General features: G+C 47.1%; 1 long non-coding RNA gene across 2 annotated transcripts; it reads left to right on the top strand.

Moving 5' to 3' along the window:
* The first annotated feature begins 1211 nt into the window (after positions 1 to 1211).
* LOC115031089 (uncharacterized) lies at positions 1212 to 10136 on the top strand. Of its 2 annotated transcripts, XR_015046948.1 has the most exons (5): positions 1212 to 1412; positions 1619 to 1760; positions 4681 to 4774; positions 9176 to 9265; positions 9826 to 10136. It is a non-coding gene; the product is annotated as an uncharacterized LOC115031089 (long non-coding RNA). The 2 variants fall into 2 exon arrangements; XR_015046947.1 differs by lacking the exons at positions 9176 to 9265; positions 9826 to 10136 and adding an exon at positions 6408 to 6705.
* The last annotated feature ends 1760 nt before the right edge of the window (positions 10137 to 11896 follow it).

Genomic DNA, 11896 nt, shown 5'->3' with positions numbered 1-11896 from the left:
CCTGTCTCAAAGCAGAGCCAGGCACAGTGGCTCAAACCCACTGTGTAACCTGAAATAACCTTGAACATTTGCTTTTTCTTCCTGTGCCTCCCAAATACTGGGATTAAAGGTTTGGATCCACACACCCAGGTTTTACAGTGCTGAGAATCTGAGTCCTGTGTGCGAAACTACACTCTTCCCAACTACCTCTAACCATTCTACCTAACTACCACCTATTCTTTTTTTCTTAAAAAAAAAAAAAAAAAAAAAATCTGGGGCTGGCGAGATGGCTCAGTGGGTAAGAGCACCCGACTGCTCTTCCAGAGGTCCAGAGTTCAAATCCCAGCAACCACATGGTGGCTCACAACCATCCGTAACGAGATCTGGCGCCCTCTTCTGGAGTATCTGAGGACAGCTACAGTGTACTTACATATAATAAATAAATAAATCTTTAAAAAAAAAAAAATCTAAGTCGAGACTAAATTATATTCTCCTTTTATTTTTTAGATTTTTCTTTCCTATGTTGTTTGTCTGTGAGGGTGCCAGAGGCCCTGGAGCTTGAATTACAGGCAGTTGTGAGCCACCCATGCAGGTCCTGGGAATTAAACCTGACCCCTCTGGAAGAGCACCCAGTGCTCTTAACCACTGTGCTGTCTCTCCAGTTAGTAAATTATTTTCTTTTTCTTGTTTGTTTGTTCTTCAAGACAGGATGTCTATGTGTAGCTGAAAGGAAATAAAACTTGAGACCTGGGCTGGTGAGATGGCTCAGTGGGTAAGGGCACCCGACTGCTCTTCCAAAGGTCCAGAGTTCAAATCCCAGCAACCACATGGTGGCTCACAACCATCCGTAACGAGATCTGGCTCCCTCTTCTGGAGTGTCTGAAGACAGCTACAGTGTACTTACATATAATCAATAAATAAATCTTTAAAAAAAAAAAAAAAAAAAAAAAAACTTGAGACCTGTGATTCATGTAATGTATGTCAAATAGCCCAAAGAGTTGTTTGTGAGCTTTGAAACCTGGGGCTGAGAACATAGCAGAACAGACCAGGACATGCCGGGGCAGGCCCATCGCCTCCCTATCTCCCACCCCTCTGACCTAAGTTAAATGTTAACAGGCTGCTGATGTTTAAATGGACCAATCATATGAAACCAAGCCAATTCCTCCCCCCCAGCCCCACTCCTTTTCTATAAAAACCCCTAGCTTCCAAGCTTCGTGGTCGAATCCACTGTCTCCTGTGTGAGATACATTTCAACCCGGAGCTCCGCCAGTAAAATACCTCGTGTTGTTACATCAAGGTGTTGTGTTCTATTCGTGATTCTTGGGTGCACGCCGAATCGGGAGTTGAGTGGGGGTTTCCCCACTAGGTTCTTTCATTTGGAGGTCCCACTGAGATCTGCATGACACCCAGGAACCCCGAAGAACCCCTTGGAGGTGCGTTTGTTTGTGTGAGTCTTGTTATGTTGTCTGTTGTTTAAGTGTGGCACTGCTGAATTTGTGTCTTAGTTTTTCAGTTCTGAGATTGTGGGTTTGAGCCCCACCTGTGTTACCAGTTCTGGTATTCTGTATTCTGGCAGCTGCCACTGAGGACCGTAAGGACCCTAGTGGCTGTGGGAAGACGACGGTCTATTTTCCCACAGGCTGCACCCCTGGAAGACGTTCCGAGGGAGACCCTGGAGTGCCCGGGGTAAGGAACAGTCAGGAGGACCTGGCTGTTGCCTGGCAGAGTGAAGAAGAGTGAGTGTTCTTCCTGCCAGAGGAGTGGACACGGAATCCCACTAGGTCAGAGGTAGTGTTTGGCTGGTTGTATAAGTCCAGACGCGGACGAGTGTGTTAGGATGTCTTAGTGTTTTCCGTCTCTGTCATTGTGTTGTGTTTATTCTTATTCTTCACTATGGGACAGACCGTGTCTACTCCTTTATCTTTGACTAAGGACCATTGGACGGACGTTAGGGCTAGAGGACGAAATTTGTTAGTAATAGTGAAGAAAAAGCCATGGATGACTTCTTGTTCCTCGGAATGGCCTGTTTTTGGAGTAGGTTGGCCACCAGAAGGACCTTTTTACTTACCCACCATAAGGGCTATGAAGGCCATTGTTTTTCAGGAAGGGCCAGGGTCACATCCAGACCAGCAACCGTACATCAAGGTATGGGAGGACTTGCCACGCTACCCACCCTCGTGGGTTCACCCATTCCTCCCGCCTCTCCGCCCTGGCACCAAAATTCTAGCCATCTGAGAAAATGGTGAGAAAGAGAAACCAAAACCACCGCTCAGGGGAGATGATGATCGCAACACACCAGTGACGAAACCCCCCAAGATCTATCCAGAATTGAAGAACCCCCTGAGTGGCCCGACACCCCTCAACCCCCACCGTTTGCTCCCCAGCCCCAACCTTCAGCTCCCTCGGGACTCCTGCCTCAGGCCCCGGCCGGAGGAGGGGGTCCCTCCACAGGAACAAGGAGCCGGCGAGGAGTCACCCCTGAGGGGCATGCGGATTCAACCGTGGTGCTCCCCCTCAGGGCTATTGGGGCTCCCCCTGCCGATCCGAATAGTCTACAGCCCCTACAGTATTGGCCTTTTTCCTCTTCTTACCTCTATAACTGGAAAGCTAATCACTCCCCTTTTTCAGAGAACCCTGCAGGACTCACTGGGTTGGTTGAATCATTAATGTATTCACACCAGCCGACCTGGGATGACTGCCAGCAGCTTCTGCACACTCTATTCACAACCGAGGAGAGGGAGAGAATTCTCCTTGAGGCTCGGAAAAACGTCTGAGATTAGGCTGGGCACCCTGTCCAAACTCAAACTCCAACTGAGATAGATGAAGGATTCCCGCTAACCAGGCCCGATGGGATTATAATACAGCACCAGGTAGGGAATGACTGTCCAATTATCGCCGGGTCCTAGTGGCAGGTCTCAGAGGTGCTGCCCTGCAGCCCACGAATCTGGCCAAGGTAAGAGAGGTTATGCAGGGAGCAACTGAGCCCCGCTCAGTCTTCCTCGAAAGGCTCATGGAGGCTTATAGGAGATATATCCCATTCGACTCCACGTCTGAGGGTCAAAGGGCCTCAGTAATTATGGCCTTCATTGGCCAGTCGGCTCCTGACATTAGGAAGAAGTTACAGCGAATTGAGGGCTTGCAGGATTACACCATAAGGGATGTAGTTAGAGAGGCAGAGAAAGTGTATCATAGGAGAGAAACAGAAGATGAAAAGTTAGAGAGAGGGCTGGTGAGATGGCTCAGTGGGTAAGAGCACCCGACTGCTCTTCTGAAGGTCTGAAGTTCAAATCCCAGCAACCACATGGTGGCTCACAACCATCCGTAATGAGATCTGACTCCCTCTTCTGGAGTGTCTGAAGACAGCTACAGTGTACTTACATATAATAAAATATAAATAAATCTTTAAAAAAAAAAAAGTTAGAGAGAGAGAAGAGAGGATGAGGATAGGAGAGACAGGAGGCAAGAAAAGGTTTTGACTAAGATCCTGGCCACAGTAGGAGAAAGAGATAATGGAAGAAGAGGTAGACAGTCAGGGAAACTGGGAGACAAAAGACAGCAGGGACCAAGGAGACCCAGAGAAGGCTGCAGGGCCTGGAGAGGAAACAATGCGCATATTGCAAGGAAATGGGCCACTGGAAGAGCGACTGTCCAAAAAAAAAAACCCAAGAGGTAAAAGTGCTTTCTCTTGGAGAAGATAAAGACTAGGGGGAACGGGGCTTGGCCCCCCTCCCCAAGCCTAGGGTAATCTTAGAAGTGGAGGAGACCCCCGACACGGGAGCCGAATTTTCAGTACTCAAAACACCTCTAGGAAAAGTGAAGAAAAATGAAAAAACCTTGGTGATCGGGGCCACGGGACAAAAATCGTATCCATGGACCACATCCCGAGTAGTAGACATAGGGCGAAATCGAGTAACTCATCTGTTTCTAGTCATTCCAGAGTGTCCTATGCCTTTATTGGGGAGAGACTTACTAACCAAGTTAAAAGCACAAATAACTTTCACCTCTCATCGACCAGAGGTTTTCTGGGGAATAAAAGCGCTCCAGACTCTAGAGCTGTCTTTTCAACTAGGGGAGGAATATCGACTTTACCAAAATAAAGTAAAGCCCCCTGAGGGATTACAGGACTGGTTGAATCGATACTCTCAGGCATGGGCAGAGACAGGAGGAGTGGGGATGGCAAAACTGGTCCCCCCCATGGTGATTGAACTTAAGTCCAGGGCCACCCCTATAGGGGTCCAACAATATCCCATGAGCAGAGAAGCTCAAGAGGGTATACGCCCCCAAATCAACAAACTGCTCCAACAAGGGATTTTGGACCCATGCAAATCCCCTTGGAACACTCCTCTACTTCCAGTAAAAAAAAACCAGGGACCAGTGACTACCGTCCAGTCCAGGACCTTAGAGAAGTCAATAAGAGTTCAGGACATACACCCCACGGTGCCAAATCCTTATAACCTCCTTAGCACCTTGCCACCTGGTCAGACATGGTACACAGTCCTACATCTCAAAGATGCTTTTTTCTGTTTGAGGTTACACCCCAACAGCCAGCCCTTGTTCGCTTTCGAATGGCGAGACTCCGAGAGTTGACAAGCTGGACAGCTCACATGGACTAGGCTGCCTCAGGGATTCAAGAACTCGCCCACTTTGTTCGATGAAGCCCTACACTGAGATCTTGCTCTTTTCCGAACTAATAACCCACAGGTGACTCTTCTACAATATGTAGATGACCTGCTCCTAGCTGCAGAAACACGCGAGGACTGTGAAATTGGGACCCAAAACCTCCTGGGAAAGTTAGGTAAGCTGGGGTATCGGGCCTCTACTAAAAAGGCTCAGTTATGCCAGATAAAAATGACCTACCTAGGATATGTCCTAAGAGATGGACAACGGTGGCTCACAGAAGCCAGAAAACAAGCTGTTATGTAGATCCCGGCCCCAACCACTGCTTGCCAGGTAAGAGAGTTCCTAGAGACCACCGGGTTTTGCAGATTCTGGATTCCCGGATTTGCCACACTGGCAGCTCCCTTGTATCCACTAACCAAAGAGAAAGGGGGATTCACCTGGACCAGAGAACATCAGCAGCCTGTTAACATTTAACTTAGGTCAGAGGGGTGGGAGATAGGGAGGTGATGGGCCTGCCCAGGCATGTCCTGGTCTGTTCTGCTATGTTCTCAGTCCCAGGTTTCAAAGCTCACAAACAACTCTTTGGGCTATTTGACATACATTACATGAATCACAGGTCTCAAGTTTAATTTCCTTTCATAGCCTTGGCTGGCTGTCCTGGAACTCTCAGGCCTCAAGCTCAAAGATTCACCTTCCTCAACCTCCCGAATGCTGGGATTAAAGGCATGGGGCACTATACCTGAATTGAAATTTTTCTTATTTATGGATTTGTTGGATTTGTTGTTGTTATCAGCGTTATTGGTCGGTGGTGGTGGTGGTGGTGGTGGTGGTGGTGGTGGTGGCTGCGGCGTTTGCTGAAATAGTAACAAAGTAGCCCGGGTTTAGGTTCTACTAAATTTGTCAGATTTGAGGCTAGGTGCTTGCAATTTCCTGAAATCCCAGCCCTCAGGAAGCAGAGACCAGAGGGATCACAGGTCTTGAGCCAGCCTAGTCTACACAGCAAGTTCTAGGCCTACCAGAGCTACGAAGTGAGAGACCCAGTCTCTGAAACAGAAAAGAAAATAGATATAAACTATTTCTTTTATGTCCAAAAGGGCACAAATAAAAACGCGGCCTTTTTCCAGTTCCGGATGAACTTCCTTCATTTCCTCAGTGTGACTGCTAACTGGAAATAGTTTATTAATTGTGGATTTAGTCCTTCGTATTGTGATGCAAATATGGCTCATGGCGGCTGCATTCATTTAACATTTGCAGAGGCTATTGTCCAGGGGAGGGAATATTCATAGTGACCCAAATTATCATGACATGCAGGCCAGAGGTCAAATTCAAAGCCAGATTACAAATCTTCCGGGGGGGGGGGGGGGGGGAGAAGGGGTTGGTCAAAAAAATGTGAATTCCTAATTGTTTTTTGACAGACTACAAATCTATTTTGCTTCAAAATCTATTAGATCCAAAATTTAAGATCTACAGGATAAAAACTTTGCTCTGCGAGTGACTTATTTTCTGAGCGATCTTGTGTGTGTGTGTATGTGTGTGTCTTTTCATTTCAATTATCTTAGGCTCCCAATCGTATTCTTCTCCAGCTTCAAAGTTCAGTAAAATATTGTTTTTGAACGTGCCTGAGCTTCCCATTCCCAGCCCTTTCATCTTCTCTGCAGAAAAGGGCTTAGTGTGTCCCCCGAATCAGTGCGTTATTGAATTTTAATAATCTGCTTTAAACCTTGTGTCTGCTTCCAGGCTTATGTTGATCAAAAAATTAGAGTACAATATTCCATCCTGATGTTGACATTTCTGTCTGACCTCTGCAGTCACCAATGAAAGGAAAGGCCTGGGCTGTGAAGGAACGAAGTGAACCTAACCCTGCTCGCCAAAGGAATTTCCAAAAAAACTCCTGGGGAAGAAGCAAGAAATAAACTCTTGGATCTTCTTTTTAAAATTTGTTTTCCTTTCCAGCTTTTCCTTTTTTTTAAGACCGGGTCTCCCTCTGTAGCCCCTGGCTGACCTGGAAGTCACTAAATCAGTGGTTCTCAGACTTCCTAATGTTGTTCCCCATATCATGGTGACACACACACACAACCATAAAATTATTTCGTTGCTCCTTCGTAACTGTAGTGTTGCTACTGTTAGAAACCGTCATGTGAATATCTGATATGCAGGATATCTGATTATGGGACTCTCAGGGGGCCTCGGCACATAGGGGTGATAACCACTGCACTAAGTAATCCAGGCTGACGAGGAACTCGGAAGTCAGCCTGCTGCCTCGGGTATTTTTAATCTTACTCCAGGTTCCATGAGAGACCCTATTTCAAACAATAAGATGGAAAGAAATCAAGGAAGATATTCAGCTTTGATATCAGGTGCGCACTCGCACACCTATGCACCTGAAGAATCAGAAGCTTAATGTCTTTAGCTACATAGCAAATTCAAGCCAGCCTGGAATGCATCAACTATCTCAAATGATAATAAAAGGGCCAATGAGAGCTCATCAGGAGAAGGTATTTCCTGCCCAACCTGAGGACCTGAGTTTGATCTCTCTCGTGGTGAAACTGACTCCCACAAACTGAACTCTGACCTACACATAAACAGGCACGCGCGCACACACACAATCATACATCACACATCCCCCTGGGGGCAAAGGCTAGTGAATCTCTGTATATTTAAGGCTAGCCTAATCGGTATAGTGAGTTCCAGGTCAGCCAAGAAACCCTACTTATTTATTTATTCTTTTTTTTTTTTTTTTTTGAGACAGGGTTTCTCTGTGTAGCCCTGGCTGTCCTGGAACTCACGCTGTAGACCAGGCTGGTCTTGAACTCAGAAATCCGCCTGCCTCTGCCTCCCAGATGCTGGGATTAAAGGCGAGCGCCACCACTGCTCGGTTAGAGAAGATGGACCTCATTTGACAATAGAGGCATTTCGAGTGTGGCTTGGTCTTGTTTACGGAGGTATCCTTTACCCTACCTTCCTGCTGGATCTGGATCCTGCTCTTTGGTTCTGATTACTGTAGCACGGTGTCAGATCCTCCGGTGGCCCAAGTAAATGTCCTTCCTCTACGTGCTAAGAAGGGACCCAGACAGCACGTTGAACCAGAGGCTGAGCTGGCCTCTCTCCTGCCTGCTTTTGGAGTTCACTTCTTCTTTCCCATTCCCCGCACTGGACTCCTTGAGCCCTGCTGTTCTAATCCAATGTCCTGCTCTGGAGACCAGCTTTCTGTAAGCCCCTCCCTCCAGCGCTGCCTGCCTGCCTCCTTTCTTTCTTTAGAACTATCCTCTCTGTAACCATACTGTTTAAAATCCTAGCCCTCTCTCCTTCACATCTGTTCACCTTTACCTGCTTTGCTGTTGTCTGAGACAGCATGTAATGCAACCCTGGCTGGCCAGAAGCTTACCGAGATAGCCCTCTGCCTCCAAGTGCTATCTTACGGCTTTATTTCTTTATCACTCGCATGGCAGCGTTTCTTTCCTGTTTGATGCTAGATGGGCACTGAACTCAGCTCCTTCCTCAGGCTGGGCGAAGGGCCACCAAACTCCATTCAGCTATTCCATCTAGTGTGTGTGTTTCCTTACTGGGACTTAAGCTCCAGAAGGACAGTCTCTTTCTGTCTGTAGAATCTGTATCTTGGTGCCTGCCTGCCACAGGACCTTCATTTGATGTCAAAGCCTCTAGGAGTAAGGAATGTCTTTCCCCAGGCTAGCCCTCCAGCAGTACCTACCACAGCCCTCCTCCTGGCTGAGCCTCCTGGAATCTCCCTAATGACTGTGGACTGAAGAGATAGCATCTCTGCTCCCAGGGAAGAGCCCCTATCTGCTCCTTTGTTTGGTTCTCAGCTGTATCCCTCAACCTCTAACTAACATTCTGTTTGGATCAAGGGGGGATGGTGGGGAGCCTGGACTACAGAGTGTGATTCTGGCTCAAAGGGGGGGAGGGGAGTGGGGGGAGGGTATGGGGGGACTTTTGGGATAGCATTGGAAATGTAAATGAAGAAAATACCTAATTAAAAAAATATATATATATACATACATACATACATAATCACACTAATTCCAGAAGCCAGGAGGCAGAGGTAAATGAACTCTTGAGTTCTATTCCAACCTAGTCTACAGAGTGAGTTCCAGGACAGGCAGAGCTACACAGAGAAACACTGTCTCAAAAGAACAAAATAAATAAAAATAAAATAAACAACCCAAAAACTCAATCTGTTTGGACCTTAGGTATCTTCTCACTTGCCCCCACTGTGTGTGTCTGTGTGTGTGTGTATCTGTGTGTATTTTGTTTTTTGTTTTTCGAGACAGGGTTTCTCTGTGTAGCCCTGGCTGTCCTGGAACTCACTGTGTAGACCAGGCTGGCCTCAAACTCAGAAATCCGCCTGCCTCTGCCTCTCAAGTGCTGGATTAAAGGCGTGCGCCACCACCACCCAGCACCTCTCTTTATCTTTAAACATTTATTATTATTAATAATCTTTAAATTTAGAGTTAATTCTTTTCAAAACCAGGCCTTTCAAACTTACCCAAGCTGGTCTTGAACTCACTCACTATGTAGACTACAAAGGCCATGATATCCTTCTACCTCTGTCTTCCAGACAGCTGATTGTGATGGTCTGAATGAGAATGGCCTCCTCAGGCTCATCTATTGGGTTCCCAGTTGGTAGATCTCTGAGAAGGATTGAAAGGTATGGCCTTGCTGGAGGAGGTATGTCACAGGGGTGGGCTTTAAGGTGTCAGGTCCATCTACTCCATTCCCAGTTAGCTCTCTATCTTAGTCACTCTCCTACTGCTGTGAAGAGACGTCGTGACCAGCGAGGAAAGCATTTAACTGGGGGCTTGCTTACAGTTTCAGGATCCGTTCTCATCATGGCAGGGAACATGGGAGCATGCCTGACACTGGAGCAGTAGCTGAGAGCTACATCCTGAACCATAGGCAGGCAGGCAGGCAGACTGTACCTGGCACTTCGATGCCACCCCCTAGTAACACACTTCTTCCAACAAGGCCACAGCTTCTAATCTTTTTCAAATTCTCTCTCTCTCTCTCTATCTCTCTCCTGTGTAGATCAGTAAGTAAGCTCTCAGCCACTGCTCCAGAGCCATGTCTGCCTGGCACCACCACCCCAGCTTGATGGCCATGGGCTCTAACCCTCTTATAATAAATCTCTTTTAGAAGTTGCCCCAGCTAAGTAATAGTAACACACAAGTAAGTAAAACAACTGCTACTACAGGTCTCTGTGTTCTATAGGGAAAAGAAAACAGGCAAGTGTGCCCACACACAGCTTATCCTGCTCAAGGCGACCCATGACAGCAGAGGCAGAGTCTCAAGCCAGTCTGGAGCTCCTTCCCTGGTTCACGTGAGCGCTTGAATTTCTCCTCCATCAACTCTTTCCTTGCACCAGCAACCAAAACTCTCTCCTGCCACCTTGGCTGTGATGGCCTACTGACTGAAGACAGTCTATGTCTGGAGCTCGGGGGAGCTCCCTGCATCCTCTCCAGCCTGTGCCTAGGGAAGCCCACATTGTCTTCCACTTTGATTAAAATACCTAATACTTGGCACTCTCCTTTTGTTTTTGTTTTGAGACCCCCTCGGTCTGGCCTTGAACCCACTGGAACTTCTAATCCTCCTGCCTCCGGTGGAACCCAGGGTATCATGCATGCTAGGCAAATATTCTCAAAGCTGAGCCACCTCTCCACCTTGGCTTTTCCCCTCTCCCCACCCCCAGTGCTGTGACCCTGTGCAGGGACCATGTGCAGCAAGTGCTGTCTAATCACTGAGCTACATCGCCAGCCCTCAGTGTTGCCTTTTTTTTTTTCTTAAACTAAATTAATTTATTTTTTTGCATGAGTATTTGTCTGCATGCACCTATGTCCACATGTTTATGTGTACAGGAGGAGGTGAAAAGAGTGTGTTGGAACCCCTGGAGTTACAGATGGTTGTAAACCACAAGGTGGATGCTGGGAACTGAACCCAGGTCCTCTGCAAGCAAGAGTTATTCTGTGCTCTCAATAGCTGAGCCTTCTCTCCAGGCCGAGCAAGCGTTGGCGTTTTCACCTACCAAGTTAATCATCAACTTAAGGCAATTGAGGGTTTGTCCAAGGAGACAACTTAGGCTAGTCTTCTCTTTCTTCTCAGGAAAAGGTACAAAGCCTCTGATAGGAGCTCCCACGTGCTTCCCCCACAACCCCAGTCCCCTGCAGCCTCTTTCTTGTCCAGGTACCCAGGGCCTTGCACTTGTTAGACAGACTCTCTAAGGAGCTGTGTCCCCAGCAGCATCTCCTGTCTTCTTTATAAGACTGAAAGGGCCTGGGTGGGTGACCTGTGTTGTGTATGTGTGCTGAACTTGCTGGTCCTGACACATTTGCAAAGTCACACAGCTGACAAATCATCCACAGTTAAAGCCCTGTACTCTCCCTACCCATCAGTGTTTCCCGAGTGACTGAACCTGGGCATTTTCTTTGTCTTCAAATTATCACTAAACCTTCTAGAATGGCCAAGGAGGTGGGGGGCAGGGGGAGGCCGACAATATGAACTTCCCACAAGGACTGTAGGCATCTGGAACTCTAATACTGTACGTGTCCCATAACCAGGGACACTCTCAGTTTCTTAAACACTTAACCTATAACTCGAACATCTCATCCCTAGATATTATCCTAAGAGGACACATGTCTCACAAAGAACCTGTAGAGAAGCTCAAAGGAATAAATACAAAAGCAAAAATTTTTAACTGAGCCCATACAAGTAAGAAATAAACAACAGGCTAGAAAGATGGGCTCAGAGGTAAGAGACCAGATTGTCCTCTAGAAGACCTGGGTTCGGGCTGGTGAGATGGCTCAGTGGGTAAGAGCACCCGACTGCTCTTCCAAAGGTCCGGAGTTCAAATTCCAGCAACCACATGGTGGCTCACAACCATCCGTAACGAGATCTGACTCCCTCTTCTGGTGTGTCTGAAGACATCTACAGTGAACTTACATGTAATCAATAAATAAATCTTTAAAAAAAAAAAAAAAGAAAAAAAATAGCTTATAACTTTAAAAAAAAAAAAAAAAGAAGACCTGGGTTCAAGTCCCAGCATCCACGGGAGAGCGCACAACTAGATAGAACTCCAGTCCCAGGAATTCCACCCTCTTTTGGCCTCTACAAGTGCCAGGTATGCACATATCATGCGATACAGACATAAATGCAGGTAAAATCATCATATATATAAAAATAAATAAAATATACCTTAAAACGCAGCCAGAGGGGCTGGTGAGATGGCTCAGTGGGTAAGAGCACCCGACTGCTCTCCCGAAGGTCTGGAGTTCAAATCCCAGCAACC

This window comes from Mus caroli, unplaced genomic scaffold, assembly GCF_978045245.1.
Source record: "Mus caroli unplaced genomic scaffold, Mus_caroli_1 scaffold_4, whole genome shotgun sequence".
In the NCBI taxonomy this organism is placed as follows: domain Eukaryota; kingdom Metazoa; phylum Chordata; class Mammalia; order Rodentia; family Muridae; genus Mus; species Mus caroli.
Note: the sequence above shows the minus strand (reverse complement) of the source record. Positions and strands in the feature narration are given on the sequence as shown.